The sequence below is a fragment of the Salmo salar genome, chromosome 02 (assembly GCF_965601325.2).
Source record: "Salmo salar chromosome 02, fSalSal1, whole genome shotgun sequence".
NCBI lineage: Eukaryota > Metazoa > Chordata > Actinopteri > Salmoniformes > Salmonidae > Salmo > Salmo salar.
This window is the reverse complement of record NC_138292.1, coordinates 28441170-28458041: the sequence shown is the minus strand read 5'-3', so window position 1 is coordinate 28458041 and position 16872 is coordinate 28441170. Positions and strand designations below refer to the sequence as shown.

The following is a 16872-nucleotide window of genomic DNA, read 5'->3' as shown; positions in this document are numbered from 1 at the left end:
TAGCTATATGGCCTGCTCAGATGAAAATCATCAAATTACATTGGAGTCCCTGTCCCACTTTGGCTATAAAGTAACAATTATATTCGTATTTAATTAAGCTCAAATATGGGATACCCTGCATACAGACTGAAAAAAGTAGCCTATGCTATTTTTTGCAGAGACAAAGCAACGCATTCCTTATGGCTTAATTCCCATACAATAGGCCTATTAGCCTTCTGCAATTCTGGATCCAATAGTGAAGCGGTGGAAATAGGGCGATCGCGTGGTGAACCTGACCGCTACAGGAGAGGAGAGTGAGTCCAGCGCAGGGGTCGAAGTATAGAGATAAATTATGCTCACCACAAACACTAACAAATACTTTAAACTGTTTGACATGTTTATTTGACCCATGTCTGATTGACAGAGAGTTGTTCTTTAGGACCAAACGGTTTCCATATTCAGATGAAACCATAGCAGAGGAAAATGGCCCCAGTGACAGACTCTATTCTACAGAAAGGACATGGTGGTGAAACCAGACAGACAGTGTCAGGAGAGAAAGTATTTGCACATGCAGTGTAGTTTTAGATGCAATGGTGTGTTTTTTTATTTAAGGAGGTTAATCGGTAATTATTGGGATGATATGTTTTTTTGGCATTGATAGTAAGTGTAATATATATAACATAACAAATATATAGGTCACTATCTCAAAGTTGAGAAACCCCCAAATAATTTCAAGACTTTTCAAACCAAAGTATTTTTCAAAAGTCATTATATTCAATCAACAGAGAAGTTACATCTGCTTCAATTGATTGGACAATCCACAAATCAGAACAAAGACGCAGCTGGATTCTGTCTCATAAGTTTGGTTCTAAAATATAGTTGTCAGCTCTCCCAAGAAAATAAAGAAATACAGTAACAATATACTAATCAATGAAACATCTTTATACATTTACCTCTGTGTATTGTGGTTATGTTCTTCTGTTCCTTGTATGACTGTCTATGGCAGTTTGATCAGCTTCTATAGATGAACCTTACACAAAGAAAGAGGAGGAGAGGAAGAAGAAGGAAAGGAGGAGGCTATTCTGCGCTATACACTAAGGATTGTGGAGGTGGGGGGGGCAGTACCTGTAGCCTCACAGCACTACAGGGAAGCATGTTTCACACACCTGCACAGAATTCCTGTTCCTCCCCGCCAGCCTAAATAAACTCCTCTCCGGAGCAGCTTTTCCCTGTTGGACACAGTGATGTTTTTCCTGCAGTTAACCACCACACTTTGTGCTGCTCTCTCTTTCTACTGTTATTATTCATCTCAACAACGTCTCAATAAAATATGTCACCCCTCCCCCACTCTCCAGTCCCTAAATCAACTGAGTAAAACAAGCCACTGTTTATCAGGCTTTATTTTTCTCAATACCCGTTCAAAAGTTGGTGGATTTGGGGATATATTATTGACAGAATATGACTGGGGAATGATATGACATACTGCAACAAAATAGGTATTCATTGTATTACACAATGCTGATGAGGTAACATGACAGCGCTGTCTTTCATGAGTATTTCTGAGTATTGATCATTGTACAGGGTCCCATTAGGCCAAACAGTTTCTCATAGCCCATGACCCAGAATCTCCCTAGTTCCTTAACCCTGTACCCTCATTCCCTTCCTCCCTTTATATTAGGACCAGACAGGCATGGGACCCTTTAAGGCACATGTGTCAAACTCATTCCACAGAAGGTAAGAGTGTCTGAGGGTTTTTCGCTCATCCCTTGTACTTGATTGATAAGTTAAGGTCACGATTTAGTAAGGAACAACTCCCTTCACCTGGTTGTCTAGGTCTTAATTGAAAGGAAAATACAAAAACCCGCAGACACTAGGCCCCCCATGGAATGAGTTTGACATCCCTGCTTAAAGGCTAACATCCAGTCACACAATTACCACCATCACATCATCAGGGTAAACATCCCAAACATTGGCGTCTAAAGACACATGGCCATTGTCTCTTGTCATTTTTATATGGTCATTGTCACTATGTCACTCATGATGATGTCATCATGTTGACGCATCACTTGACGGACATGCCTCCCATGGCCTCAGTGACTTCACTGTTGACCTGGGCAGCGATGCAGGCAGGGGTCACGCTGCGGTGGAGGTCATACTGCTGGTCCAGACCCAGGTAACTGTCACTCATCAAATATAGCGCGTAGATACACCTGGAGGGAGAGGAGAGGGTTACCAGGGGACGTAAGAGTTTGTGGTGGGATAAATATCAATTAATCAAACTATATTATAAAGCCCTTTCACACCGGCAGCTGTCCCAAATTGCATAAAGTAACTAGGCTTAGACCCCAAAGAAAAAATGTGTTGAACTTTTTCCAATTCTTTTTAACATTCCCGTACGTACTTTCCGGTCTTCTCGGGGGTGTAGAAGGCCAGGGAAACGGTGCTGCGGTGTCGGCAGTATCCGATGCGTTTGACGGCCAGTAGCTCTCTGCGCTCCACCTCTCCTAGAACCAGAAACCAGCCCTCATCCTTATTCTTGGGGAACCTGGGGGCCTGGGCCTTACTGTCCTGCTTCCTCTGGAAAACATGATGACAAATCAACTTATCAGCAGTCAATCATAACTAACGTCAATAATGTGTGTGTGAGCTCCTTTATACATGTGTGAGCATGAGTGTGTGTACATACCCTCTACTAGCCGGTGTTGATGCGCTGCAGTGAGACTTGCAGGACGTACTCCTGGTCAGCGTGGACATCCAGTCAGCTTCTGTCGTCCCTGAGCTTCCCCCCGGCCGCAGGGAGGGGGTGCTCTGCCTACTCCCCACACCCCTCCCACCAACCCTTCACACTTAGACGCACCTCCACCACGGGCAGATGGCTGAGGAACGACCAGGCCTGGAGGAGAGGAGAGGAGGGGAGAGGGAGGAGGGACAGTAGGAGAAAAACAGAGAGGGGTGCAGAGAAATGAGAGAGGGAGAGAGAGACAAGGAAATGTGTCAGACCGGAGTTCAGAGAGAGAGAGAAAAGAGGAGGGAGAGAAACAAAGAACCAGAGGTGAAGAGAGAGAATCAGACTTAAGTGAAAGCCTTGTATAAGATGGACATATCTATCTGGTAAGACTAGAGCGTTTGAAGAAAGCTTGAGTCATTCAAACACACATAATTCCCATGGTCTTAGGTGCCTCTTAAAGCTTTGTCATGGTGACTTTAACATCTCTGACTCAAATGGAGAAGAAAACAAAAGGGGGGATAGAGAGCAAGACAAGTAGAGGGAAGGTAGAGAGAGAGAGTATGGATGATAGGTGTGCGAATGTGCATGCCTGTGTGTGTGTGTGTGTGTATATGTTTTCCTCCTGAAGACCCTGTCAGTGTCAGGGAGGGACTGGGATGGGAGAAGGAGAAAAGCCTCTCAGATTCACCCAACAAAAGCTATTTATGTAAGGATTACTGTCCCCTGGCGAATCAGACCGGGACGTTTCCACGCATCTAGTTATTTAATTAGCCAGGCCGCGATGCCATGGGGGGGAGCGTTGAGGGGCTGGGAGGAGGGGGAGCGGGGACACTGATTGGGCAAGGCCACTGGGCTGGCAGTGGCGCCTGGACGCTCTCATTACAGCTGCAATTAGCACTTAGATTGGTGCTGTAAACCCTCGCATTGGACCGTAATAGGAGATCCTGGAGGTACCTTGGACCACTGCGCCAGACTGATGCTTCTCTGATGCTTCTCACTGTGTGTGTGTGTGTGTGTGTGTGTGTGTGGGCTGACGTTGGTAGAGTGTGTGTATATGTTGTTTGGTAGTGCTCTGGTAGAGTATTTGAGAAGGTTACATGAATAGAGAGATGAGGCCGACACCTTGGAAGTATTTCATGTTATTTCATTGTGGTGGAGGACAATGGAGACTGGAGGGTTCATGGTGAAGCATATGTACCCCTAGAAATCCTCTGTTTCTATAGGAAAGTGACACTTTACACATCCAGTATCTGGATGTGTTCTATAACAGTGAGGTGAATTAACGTAGAATGTTAGAAGGTTGTTACCTGGGAGATCTGACGGGGTTGAAACTCCTCCCCCAAGATGGCAGCGAAGGTGTTCTCCCGCCCCTCACAGGAGGCAATCAGCTCAGGGAGCCCTTCTATTGGTCCGTGGAAGCCCCTGGCTCCGCCCCTCCCTTTTTTGGAGCTCCACCTGCTGCGGGGAACAACAGGGGGCAGATCTAGTCATGTGATTTTAAATCCTAACTACACTTCCTGCTGTGTCGTCGCCACTGGAACCTCTGTCCTCTCTCATCCCTCTATCCCTTTCTCCTTACCATATTTATTGAGTTTGCACAAAATTATTCTTCACTGCAGGATGCAGTGTCTCAAATCCACATGGTGTGTATGTAAAAATAATTAAGATTGCCTTGGACACACACTCTTGAATTTCCTCTCTGTGTGTGTGTGTTAGTGTGTGTGCGTGAGCAGCCCTGAGGTTAGCAGAATGTAACTGATGCTGCTTGATGATAAGAATGCTTGCAGAGTTTGATCATGTCTGTGGATTATAAAATGGTCCATGCCATAGAGCGTTAATTAAAGAGTCCTAGCAGCATTCTCATCCTGTGTGTGTGTGTGGGGTCAGTAGAGTTGTCTACCTGAACAGGTAGAGGTGTTGCTGCTCTATGGTAGGTAGGGTCAGTATAGAGGAGTCATTGAGCCACCTGCCCTGAACGATCATCTGCACCAGGTTACAGATGCTGAGAGCAGTCACCAGCCAGCCCTCGTTGGCTGCTACGTCCAGCACGGCCTGTAGACAGACAGACAGACAGACAGGAAATACTTTAGTTGAAAAATTCATGCATTTACATAACTATATAAAATCCCCCACTGACATCAGTGTGAGATTTACTCACAATGAGTTATGATTGAGCCCATTTTGCACATTCAAATTCAGCATGTCTTTACACGTTCATGCACATATGCTAAACATCTACACAATAAATACATCCCTCAATTTCTATAACCCCCCCCCCCCCCCCCCACTACTTTTTCGCAGGTTGACGTTGTTTGGGATGAGCCTTGTCCTGGAGGCAAGCTGACAAGTAAAAATGGGCAATATTGCTTTTTGGTGTTGCTTTTTTGCTTTTTGGTGTTAATTTAAGGTTAGGGTTAGGCATTAGGGTTAGCAGTGTTGTTAAGGTTAGAGTTAAGGTTTAAAATCATATTTTATGACTTTGTGGCTTTGCCAGCTAGGGACCCTTCTGCAGAGCTCCCTCCAGAACAAGATTCATGACCAAAAAACACTAACCTGCTCCCTCCCTCCCTCGTAAGGTTAGAGTTTGCCAAGCTCCGATGCATTCTAACAAACTTAATTAATCAGAAAGTAATTCCCCGGCAGTAACTATGACTAAAGAGGACCTTGAGTGCACAGGCGAAGCCCCGGCAGAGTTAATCAAAATGCTAATGCAGTACAAATTAAAGTAGTACTGATTAACATTTCACAGAAGCTGAAGAAGCAAATGGATGGTGACAGAACTACGGCTGATGTCACTGGAGTCCCCGTTAGCTGGGCCATATTCATTAGCCACCAAACGGAAGAAAACGTACTGAAACTTCAGTCCAAAAAGAGACGCTTGATTTCATTTTCCGTTTGGCTCTAATGAATACGATACCCTCGCCACATGAGGAAAAAGGCTCTGTTAGCCTGTGGACGAGCAATGGACAATCACTACCAGACACACACACAGTCAGCGCTTCGCAGATCACCCCCCCACACATACAAAGGCAGCAACAATGGGTTACAGAACCAGATCCTACAGGCAGACATGGACCAAATCTCTCCCAGGCATAGCCACTCACCAGCAGACCTGGGATCTGGTGGCCAGGATCCACATTATGTGTGTGTGTATTCTAAGATTGTGTGTGTGTATTGTGTGTGTATTGTGTGTGTACTGTGGTGGTTAGGTTAGTGGGAGACAGTGCAGTCTGTCTTGTTAAAGCCGTGCTGTCCCCGTGAGGTCCTGTGGTCAAACCTGACTGTCCTCCTCATCACGCACCTCACTTTCATGCTAAGAAGCCAGAGACCCAAAATAGATACAGTATTTGCCTTTGTCTTTTAAAAAGGCAGAATTTATCAACAACGGCAAAAACATATCCTGATTCATTATCACACTGAAACGGAAATAGTTTGAACACAAGTCAACAATGATCATTTAGATTATTTGAAAACCTTGTCAGGCATTCGGTTTACAAGTCTCCTGGCATCTGATGCCCTCTATGGCACCTCTATGTCATGTCTATGTCATGTCTATGTCCAGGGCTCTAAAGAGCCACCATTTGGTAGCAACGTGCTCCTGGATATCGTGCTGTGGAACTAACATTTTATTTTGAGAGCACCAGTATAACCAGGGAAACAAATCTGCCAGACAATAATGGTAGTAATGACATGCTTCACTGTGCAGTTGTTTCTGAGTGCCCTACCGTAGAGTTGTTCAATCCGAAGTAAAGAATATTCAAGAATATTCAAGTTTACATCACTAACTTGTATTTTTCCTTCAACTTTCTGAAGACGTAACGGCATGGGAATGCCCGTGTGCACTGTCCAGCACTTCCTGTAGCCAGTTAGTGACACCGAAACAGTCATTTCTAAAGGCTTTCCCACACAACTTTCCAAAGTAAATGTTTACTGCAAAGTAGACTTACCTGGAAGAATGATATATCTTGATGATTTGTATTAATCGAGTGGTCGTTTATTTGGAAAACTCTATTACACACGCAGTACACAAACCCCACCAGCCAAACACTTTGTCATTTTTTGTATCAACATTTTAGCTTTTGACAATAAACAAATGTCTTACAGGGTTAAATATTAGTTATATACCACAGCATGTGCCTCAAAAGTAGCTAGAATTCATATAGGCCCAATATGCTATATCTTAATCAATTAAAAAATATATATATTTTGGTGCTCCAAGATTTTATGTTGTACTCCTAAGTTTTTTAAAGTTGGGCGCACCATTGCTACCAATAAAAACATTAATTTAGAGCCCTGTCTATATCTTCTCTATGTCATCCATATGTCACCTCTACTGCATTCTATCCTGATCATGAGGCTACAAAGTAGCTCCAAGCACTAAGCAGACACCGCCTCTGTGTTTTTAGACAAGCCTTCCATTTCCCATATTGAATGAACAGGGAAGAGCTTTCTTCCACCCAGAACATCTGAGTACCGGTGCTCTGACTGACTGACATGTGGAAATGTGCTCAGGGATTGAATCCCAGGGCTGAGAGAGGATCCATTCTGGGATGTATGAAAGCAAGATGTTCTTTTTGATGGGAACAAAAGGACAAGAAAACAGAGGAAGTATTTCAGAGGTGCACTGTTCAGAAAGGAGCAGGGCGGTGGATGTACCCAGAGGGATGCAGTGTGTGGTACAGTACATAAACCTACACAGCAGATCTTGCACACACACAGTCAGCCACTAACCTGACAGATGCGTATGGTGTTGTCCAGCATGGTCTTGGTGTCGGTGCCGTAGTCGGAGCAGGGCAGCTGGGCGCGGCTGAAATGGGCCTGCAGCAGCAGGTGGGTCTTGGTGTGGGCGCTGTCGTAGCTGTGGGGGTTGACCTGCAGGGGGAGACGCTGAGCCAGCTCACTGTTCAGCTGGTCCTCGTTGTGCCTGACGGGCAGCTCCCCGTACTACTCAGCATCCTGGAGAAGAGAGGGAGGGAGGGAAGGAAGAGGGAGAGGGAGGGAGGGGGGAGAGGGAGGGAGGGAGGGAATGGGGTAAGGGAGGAAGGGAGGGGAGCAGAGGGAGAGAGAAGAGAAGAGAAGAGAGGGGGATATAAAGAGAAAGCGAGAAGGAAAGAGATCAAAGTCGGCGAGGAGGAAGTTAGTTCCCTGCTGTGGTTAGATCCTTTGTTACAGTCATCTCCGTTAAAACAGCTGCATCAGGATCACTGGCTCCCCTCACCCAAGAGAGCAGTCCCCCCAAAATATATTTAAGAGCAAAACCTCTCAGCGAATGAAGAAACCTTAAGTTACAACTGTCCATACCTGCTCATAAAATCCTATGAACAGTCAGCAAATACACAGCAATTTTCCACAATATAAAGTTTTATTTTTGAATACAATGTACAGTGGTGGTTCCCTTTCATATTGTTAGAGTCTGTGCTAAACTGTGAATGGATGATGTTGAACAACCAAACACTAAATGTCTACCCACATCTCTATTCTTCACTCCTCATAGGATATGTATCGGCTATATAAAACCATTTGGTCTAATATAAAACCATTTGGCCTAGTATAAAACCATTAGGTCTAATATAAAACCATTTGGTCTAATATAAAACCATTTGATCTAGTATAAAACCATTTGGTCTAGTATAAAACCATTTGGTCTTGTATAAAACCATTTGGTCTAGTATAAAACCATTTGGTCTAGTATAAAACCATTTGGTCTAATATAAAACCATTTGGTCTAATATAAAACCATTTGGTCTAATATAAAACCATTTGGTCTTGTATAAAACCATTTGGTCTAATATAAAACCATTTGATCTAGTATAAAACCGTTTGGTCTAATATAAAACCATTTGGTCTTGTATAAAACCATTTGATCTAGTATAAAACCATTTGGTCTAATATAAATCCATTTGGTCTAATATAAAACCATGATGCTCTAGTATAAAACCATTTGGTCTAATATAAAACCATTTGGTCTAATATAAAACCATTTGGTCTTGTATAAAACCATTTGGTCTAATATAAAACCATTTGATCTAGTATAAAACCGTTTGGTCTAATATAAAACCATTTGGTCTTGTATAAAACCATTTGATCTAGTATAAAACCATTTGGTCTAATATAAATCCATTTGGTCTAATATAAAACCATGATGCTCTATAAATCGGGCTGTGTTTAGTGCTGACGGGGTGTTCTGTTTTGAGGCTTGTTTGTGGGGTTTCAGAGGACACAGATGCAAGGAGACGCATGGCTCTTTTTCTGCGTTTCTCTAACTCACTGCAGTACGTTAAGTTTCCCCAACGTATTTCCATCAACAGAGGACCAGCGGAGACATTTGTCATTGGGCCTATCCTGCTCTGGACTGTTAAGCTAGCATCCATCAGCAGAGAGATGCAGTGTTAGAAAAGAGGGGGATTGAGGAACAGAGGGAACGATGAGGGGAAAAACAGGATTGATATGGCAGTGGTTTAGTGTCTGCATGCAGATGTGCAGGGGATAAAGACAATAAATCTTTATAAAGAGATCCTCATAACACACTAACTGCTAACTCCCCTACTCACTCCATCCAGCAATCCATCCCTGCTTCCCTCCCTCCATCCATCCATCTCTCTTGCACACTTTCTCTTTAGTGACATTTACAGACAGGGAGGGAGGGAAAGGGGGAGGCGAATATTGGAAAGTGCAGGAGAGACAGAGAGACAGACAGAGAGACAGACAGAGAGACAGACAGAGAGACAGACAGAGAGACAGACAGAGAGACAGACAGAGAGACAGACAGAGAGACAGACAGAGAGACAGACAGAGGGAAGAGCAACATACTTTTTTCACATAATCTTTCAGTGTGTGTGTGTGTGTGTGTGTGTGTGTGTGTGTGTGTGTGTGGTGTGTGTGTGTGTGTGTATATAGTAGATCACTTGTGAACTCTAAGAAGAAGAAATAGTAGAGCTTCGGGAAGTGGACAAGGGAATCTAGCTGGGGGAGTGGACAAGGGAATTTAGCTGTGGGGAGTGGACAAGGGAATCTAGCTGTGGGGAGTGGACAAGGGAATCTAGCTGTGGGGAGTGGACAAGGGAATCTAGCTGTGGGGAGTGGACAAGGCAATCTAGCTGGGGGAGTGGACAAGGGAATCTAGCTGTGGGGAGTGGACAAGGGAATCTAGCTGTGGGGAGTGGACAAGGGAATCTAGCTGGGGGAGTGGACAAGGGAATCTAGCTGGGGGGAGTGGACAAGGGAATCTAGCTGGGGGGAGTGGACAAGGGAATCTAGCTGGGGGGAGTGGACAAGGGAATCTAGCTGTGGGGAGTGGACAAGGGAATCTAGCTGTGGGGAGTGGACAAGGGAATCTAGCTGTGGGGAGTGGACAAGGGAATCTAGCTGTGGGGAGTGGACAAGGGACAGGGGGGTGTAGGGGCTGGCTGGGGGCGTTGTGGGAGCAAAAGAGGGGAAGATAATGTCTAAATCTTTTCTGCATTTTCAACACATTTCTTTCCCGACAGTTCCTCTCTAATCTGTGATCCTTCATACTCCCATCTCGTCGAAACGTCTGGGTGAGAGCCATCATGGGGGAGTCAGAGGGTGGAGGGGGCACAACGGGTTATCTGACACAACTAAGATGTCGCCGGGTGACCCCCATTGAGGAGAGGTGTGAAACCGCTTTGTGTCCTAATGATCCCACCAATTACCAGCCACCAATCAGCAGCCTCACTAGGAATAACAGACTAAAACAGGGAGTAGAGGGAGAGGAGGAATAAGTACTCGCTATTAACTGGAAAAAAGAGGAAGAAAACCATATGGAGGAGAACAAAGACCCAGGAGTAATGAGGGGAGTTAATGAGGCCCAGATAAAGAGGTGTTAATTTGAAAGAACTGAGATCCAGACCTCAATCATGGTCATCTACCTATCCTACTGTCCAGTAGTCTATCCCGCTCTCTTTCTCAATGTGAACACAATGGGAGAAACACATGTAGAAGCACAGTAGTACGGTAAACAAATGACATCGGCCTGCACAATGCCTGATAGACTATTAGACTAAACTACACACTCAAACATTTAGAACAGGAAATGCAAATCAATGGCTGTAGTCCCACCGCTGATGATGGAGTCCAGTCCAGTCTAGTCCAGTCCAGTCCAGTCTAGTCCAGGACAGTCCAGGACAGTATATAGTAGAGGAGATAGATGCCATGATGAAAATAAGACAATGTCATCATGTTCTGTGGTCATTCCCAGCAGGCAGTCAGACATACCGTGAGGACAGAGAGGATGTCCTGGATGGGCAGCTCAGCCCTCAGCCTCTCCTTGAACATCCCGACTGTCTGGTGCTTCAGGTAGTAGTAGGAGGAGATACGACCGTACGTCAGGGCCTCAATGGTGCAATCATCCTGGAGGAAGAGAGGAGGAAAGACAGAGAGGAGAGGAAACAGGGCGGAAGAGATGAAAGGAGACAGTGAGGAGAGAAGACAGAGAGGAGAGGAAACAGGGCAGAAGAGATGAAAGGAGACAGTGAGGAGAGAAGGCAGAGAGGAGAGGAAACAGGGCGGAAGAGATGAAAGGAGACAGTGAGGAGAGAAGACAGAGAGGAGAGGAAACAGGGCGGAAGAGATGAAAGGAGACAGTGAGGAGAGAAGACAGAGAGGAGAGGAAACAGGGCGGAAGAGATGAAAGGAGACAGTGAGGAGAGAAGACAGAGAGGAGAGGAAACAGGGCGGAAGAGATGAAAGGAGACAGTGAGGAGAGAAGACAGAGAGGAGAGGAAACAGGGCGGAAGAGATGAAAGGAGACAGTGAGGAGAGAAGACAGAGAGGAGAGGAAACAGGGCGGAAGAGATGAAAGGAGACAGTGAGGAGAGAAGACAGAGAGGAGAGGAAACAGGGCGGAAGAGATGAAAGGAGACAGTGAGGAGAGAAGACAGAGAGGAAGAGGGGCGAGAAGACATGGTCAACTCTACTGATTCATGTTAAATCTATCAACACAAACCACAATGGTCCCCTCAGTATGTACCTGTGTGCCTTAAGCCTTCACACTGCCTTACTACCACAGGCAAATGAATCAATATGAATACATGTGCACATACATACACATCGTACACACAAACACTCCCCTACCTCTCCTATCTCCATACAGTAGGAACACTCCAGGTCTCGGAGACTCCTCTCCACCAGGTTGGACAGGTACTTGTTGATGGTCTCGTGGCTGATGTCATCCAGGCTGTAGTAACTGGACAACACACAACCACGGTTAGACCTACATGTAACAGAAACTTAGGAAGAGAGATTACAACAATTAGGAAACAGACAACAACAAAAAAGCAACAGCCACGTTTATAAAAGATCCTGGGCTATTTAATAGAGGAAATTGAAACGTTTCATCATTTTCATATCTAGTTCCTGACTATTACTCCCAAATCAAGTGACCTCTGATAGGTCCAGAACACCACATGAGCAAGGACAATCCTTTAAAAAGTCCCTAAAAAGGAGTCCATCTTTAAGGAAACAGCTGACACAAACAATGCTTTTCTACCTCTCCCTTCTCTCTAATAAACCCTCTGTAGCTGCTGCAAAGTTATGCTAAAACAGAGAAATACTATTGGACATGTTTAAGATGTGGCCAGTGGCAGTCATAACTCAGGGGTATTAAAGGAGTCTATGGGGAGTGTGTAATATATGTATGTTTTTACTGCTTATTGATTTACTCATAACCCTGCGCTGACCATAGTAACGACTCCATGCTCCCAACACTAACACAGATACACTTCATCTATACAGACATAACGTATATTATCAACACACACACAGACATACACACAGTGTATTCTCTAGCTAGCACATAAAAATCAATACACGGCACACATCGATCAAAAGCCACTGCATCATAAGCATCAATAATACCACAGAATAGGCCTGTTTGTCTTCTCTGGGTTTGTTTTAGGGGTAAAACTGGGGTAACAGATAATTATTAAGACTTTAGACAAACTGTAGGTCTAAAGGAGCTTTGCCATGCCAGCCCACAGCCTGGAACAAACAAAATACCCTCTTATCACAAAATGATTCCCAGGTTTTGGGCCATATAGTATTTGCTGAGCTAAGACAACGCATAGCCAAAATGGCTTCCATGCGTGGCTCAGCGGCTCTAATGGGTAAGAGCTACCACATGAGACATGGCCATAAGTGCACACAACTACGTGCTTCATTAACTTCTAATAACAAATAACATTTGAGTGTGTGTATGTGTGTGTGTGTTTGGGTGTGTGTGTGTTTGGGTGTGTGTGTGTTTGGGTGAGCGTTTGAGTGTGTGTGCACATTTGAGTGTGTGTGTCTGTGTTTGGGTGCGCATTTGAGTGTGTGTGTGTGTGTTTGGGTGTGTGTGTGTGGGGGGGGGGTGTGTTTGGGTTTGGGTGTGTGTGTTTGGCTGTGTGTGTCTGTTTGTGTTTGGGTGTGTGTGTGTGGGTGAATGTGTGTGTGTGTTTGGCTGTGTGTGTGTGTGTGTTTGGCTGTGTGTGTATGTGTGTGTGTGTTTGGCTGTGTGTGTGTGTGTGTGTTTGGGTGTGTGTGTTTGTGTGTGTGTGTGTGTTTGGGTGTGTGTGTTTGGGTGTGTGTGTTTGGGTGTGTGTGTGTGGGTGTATGTGTGTGTGTGTTTGGCTGTGTGTGTGTGTGTTTGGCTGTGTGTGTATGTGTGTGTGTGTGTGTTTGGGTGTGTGTGTGTGTGTGTGTGGGTGTGTTTGGGTTTGGGTGTTTGTGTTTGGGTGTGTGTGTGTGTGTGTGTGTGTGTTTGGCTGTGTGTGTATGTGTGTGTGTTTGGCTGTGTGTGTGTGTGTTTGGGTGTGTGTGTTTGTGTGTGTGTGTGTGTGTGTGTGTGTGTGTGTGTGTGTTTGGCTGTGTGTGTGTGTTTGGCTGTGTGTGTGTATGTGTGTGTGTTTGGCTGTGTGTGTGTGTGTTTGTGTGTGTGTGTGTGTGTGTGTGTGTGTGTGTGTGTGTGTGTTTGTGTGTGTGTTTGGCTGTGTGTGTGTGTTTGGCTGTGTGTGTATGTGTGTGTGTGTTTGGCTGTGTGTGTGTGTGTGTGTGTGTGTGTGTTTGGGTGTGTGTGTTTGGGTGTGTGTGTTTGGGTGTGTGTGTGTGTGTGTGTGTGTGTGTGTGTGTGTGTGTGTGTGTGTGTGTGTGTGTGTGTGTGTGTGTGTGTGTGTGTGTGTGTGTGTGTGGGTGTGTTTGGGTTTGGGTGTGTGTGTGTGTTTGGCTGTGTGTGTGTGTGTTTGTGTGTGTGTGTGTGTGTGTGTGTGTGTGTGTGTGTTTGGGTTTGGGTGTGTGTGTTTGGCTGTGTGTGTGTGTGTGTTTGTGTTTGGGTGTGTGTGTGTGGGTGTATGTGTGTGTGTGTTTGGCTGTGTGTGTGTGTGTGTGTGTGTTTGGGTGTGTGTGTGTAAAGCTTTAAAGTTAGTGTTATGAAAGATGTGGTTATACAGCATGCAGAGGAGTTCAAGCTATTACAAGTCATTTGCAGAGGAGAGGAAATAGAGAAATAATATGAGAATGAAACAGATGGGGAGAGATAGACAGAGACAGATAAGACAGAGAGAGAGATAGACAGAGAGAGAGACAGAGAGAGAGATAGACAGAGAGAGCGATAAGACAGAGAAAGAGATAGACAGAGAAAGAGATAGACAGAGAGAGAGATAGACAGAGAGAGAGAGAGCGTGTGCAAGAGAGAAGGAGGATGAATACCAATGGCTCAGTTAACAGGTAGAAGGATGCTTAATGAAGGTAATTTGACAGTTGCCTCCATACTGATGTATAATAATGTATGTGTGTATGTAAACTTGAATCCACTCACTCTGACACAGCCCACTCATCACATTACACTCACGTAAACAATCCTCCCATGATTATCATTCACAATCATCTGTTGTTCTGTTGAAAACCAGAGGAGGGGTGGTGTGGGGGGAGAAACAGAGCCCGTTGGAAAATAACGCACCGTCGAAACGGAAACAGCAGTTGGGGAGCGGCGGCCATACTTAATGTGGGTTTAATGTTAAGTATGGACGCCATTATCATCACTCCACATGTCAACACAGCCCAGCAGCCAATGCGTTTATTGCTGACCACATTTCACAGCTCTTTACTGGGGTGTGAGAGAGTGTGTGTGTGTGTGAGAGAGAGAGTGTTATGGGCTGTCTGATTAAGTCATGTCCATTAGAATCATCACCATTAGACTCCTGATGCTGCACAAATACATTTATGGTGTGTGTGTGTGTGTGTGTGTGTGTGTGTGTGTGTGTGTGTGTGTGTGTGTGTGTGTGTGTGTGTGTGTGTGTGTGTGTGTGTGTGTGTGTGTGTGTGTGTGTGTGTGTGTGTGTGTGTGTGTGTGTGTGTGTATAGCAGTGCTGGATACAAGCCTCCCCAGTCAATCATGTCTCCATGAGTAACGGCCGGTAACAAGGTCTCCAGGGCTTGCAGGACAGATCAGATGGCCAATTGGCCATGTATAAAATACAGCTGTGACAATGTGCTGTTGGGTGGTACACATATCTAACCCATAAATCACCTGATATTACCGATACTAAACCAACTATAAAAAAAATAGGACAGGTTGAAAGGGTATGTAGAGCTTGAAGTATAACTTAATGTTGCTAAAAATCTATGTTAATCTTTAAACCAACAATGTGTTTCAACTTACGTAACACAACATATATATGTGTGTGTGTGGTGTGTGTGTGTGTGTGTGTGTGTGTGTGTGTGTGTGTGTGTGTGTGTGTGTGTGTGTGTGTGTGTGTGTGTGTGTATGTAGGGGCTGGGAGGCCTGGGTCAGGCCTTAGTGGTAAATGTGGGCTGACAGCCGTGTCAATGCCAGCAGTCTGGAATGTTCTGGAATCCTCGTCCTCAATGCATAGCAGATGTCTCTGCAGCTCAGTGCTTCCTTCTACCCAGCCATCCATTAGATGAGGATCAGTGTTTGTGTGTGTGTATGTATGTATATGTACGTGTGTGCGTCCCTGCATGTGTGTACTTGTTTTGTTGCAGAGACAGAGTGCTGTTGTGGCTGTAAATCATCTGTGTAATCACTAGGGTTGCAAAGGGTCGGAAACTTTCCGGTAAATTTTCCATTGAAAGTTAAGCCTGGGAATTTGGGGAATTTTGCTTAAATTCATCAAAAAAGTTAGCTTATAACAGTGAACCTTTTTTTTGTGGGATACACATAAGGCAATTCTAGATCTTATGGCATATTTTGGTTAAACTATCCCCAATTCAATGGAATTGCAACCCTCTGCATGCGCAATGCATTCTTCCATCACATGTACAGCTGATTCTCAAGATCCTGCACACTAATGAGATGCTATTGAGCCCACACTACTACACTGTCTGAGCCAAGGACTACATACTTTCTGGTAAGTTTTGATTACAATACTGGGTGGGGTGAATATATTTTATCTGACATACATGATTTTTTGTTAAGTAGTAAATAGTAGCCTACAGCAAAGTGTGTTTAAATAATTTCTAACTTGTTAACAATTTCTGCTAGTTAGTTTTTGCTACCATGTGGGTTTTAGCTTGCTTGAGCCTGCTAACTGAGGAGTGTTAATTCACCTGTTTCCATACATGTTTCATTAAAAAAAAATTATCTTACAAAGGAGTTGTTTAATCTAACTGCTTTAACTATTTATCTGTACATGGAATTGTATTTGTTTTTTTTGTACATTTTTTTTCCTAATCTTTACAGGAAAATGCACTATCTGATGTGTGGAGACATTTCACTGCAGCTAATGTAGAAGGTAAAGCTGTGTACATTTGCAAATACTGTGCAAAATCATGTGTGAAGAATGCAACAGATGCAGAATCATCTGGCCAAGTGCATAAAGTTCCCTCAGCGCTCACAACAAGCAACCTCTGACAAAAGTCCCTCACCTTCTTTTCGAGGTGAAAATGATGAATCAGACACCTTATCGATAGCAACAGCTCATGGTCCTCCTTGAATCAGACATTTTTTTGACTCAATGGAGGAACATAGTCAGAGAAATACTGATGAATGTATTGCTCGAGCTGTGTATGCAACTGGCTCACCTCTGATGCTCACAGGCAATGTGTATTGGAAGAGATTTCTGAATGTTCTTCGCCCAGCATACACCCCTCCAACCAGACATGCTTTATCTACTCATTTGATGGATGCAGAGTTCAGAGTTCAAGTGAAGGTC

At 44.6% G+C, this 16872-nt stretch overlaps 1 pseudogene across 1 annotated transcript in view; it reads right to left on the bottom strand.

Moving 5' to 3' along the window:
- Nucleotides 1–731: 731 nt before the first annotated feature.
- LOC106579054 (activating signal cointegrator 1 complex subunit 3-like) overlaps nt 732–16872 on the bottom strand; it is a 121222-nt pseudogene continuing 105081 nt past the window's right edge. Inside the window, exons 30-38 of the transcript XR_014382655.1 lie at nt 11801–11912; nt 10943–11077; nt 7439–7663; nt 4608–4759; nt 4220–4224; nt 4015–4145; nt 2666–2872; nt 2381–2556; nt 732–2189 (exon numbers count right to left, since the gene is read on the bottom strand). The product of XR_014382655.1 is annotated as an activating signal cointegrator 1 complex subunit 3-like (transcript). The remainder of the gene's footprint in view (nt 2190–2380; nt 2557–2665; nt 2873–4014; nt 4146–4219; nt 4225–4607; nt 4760–7438; nt 7664–10942; nt 11078–11800; nt 11913–16872) is intronic.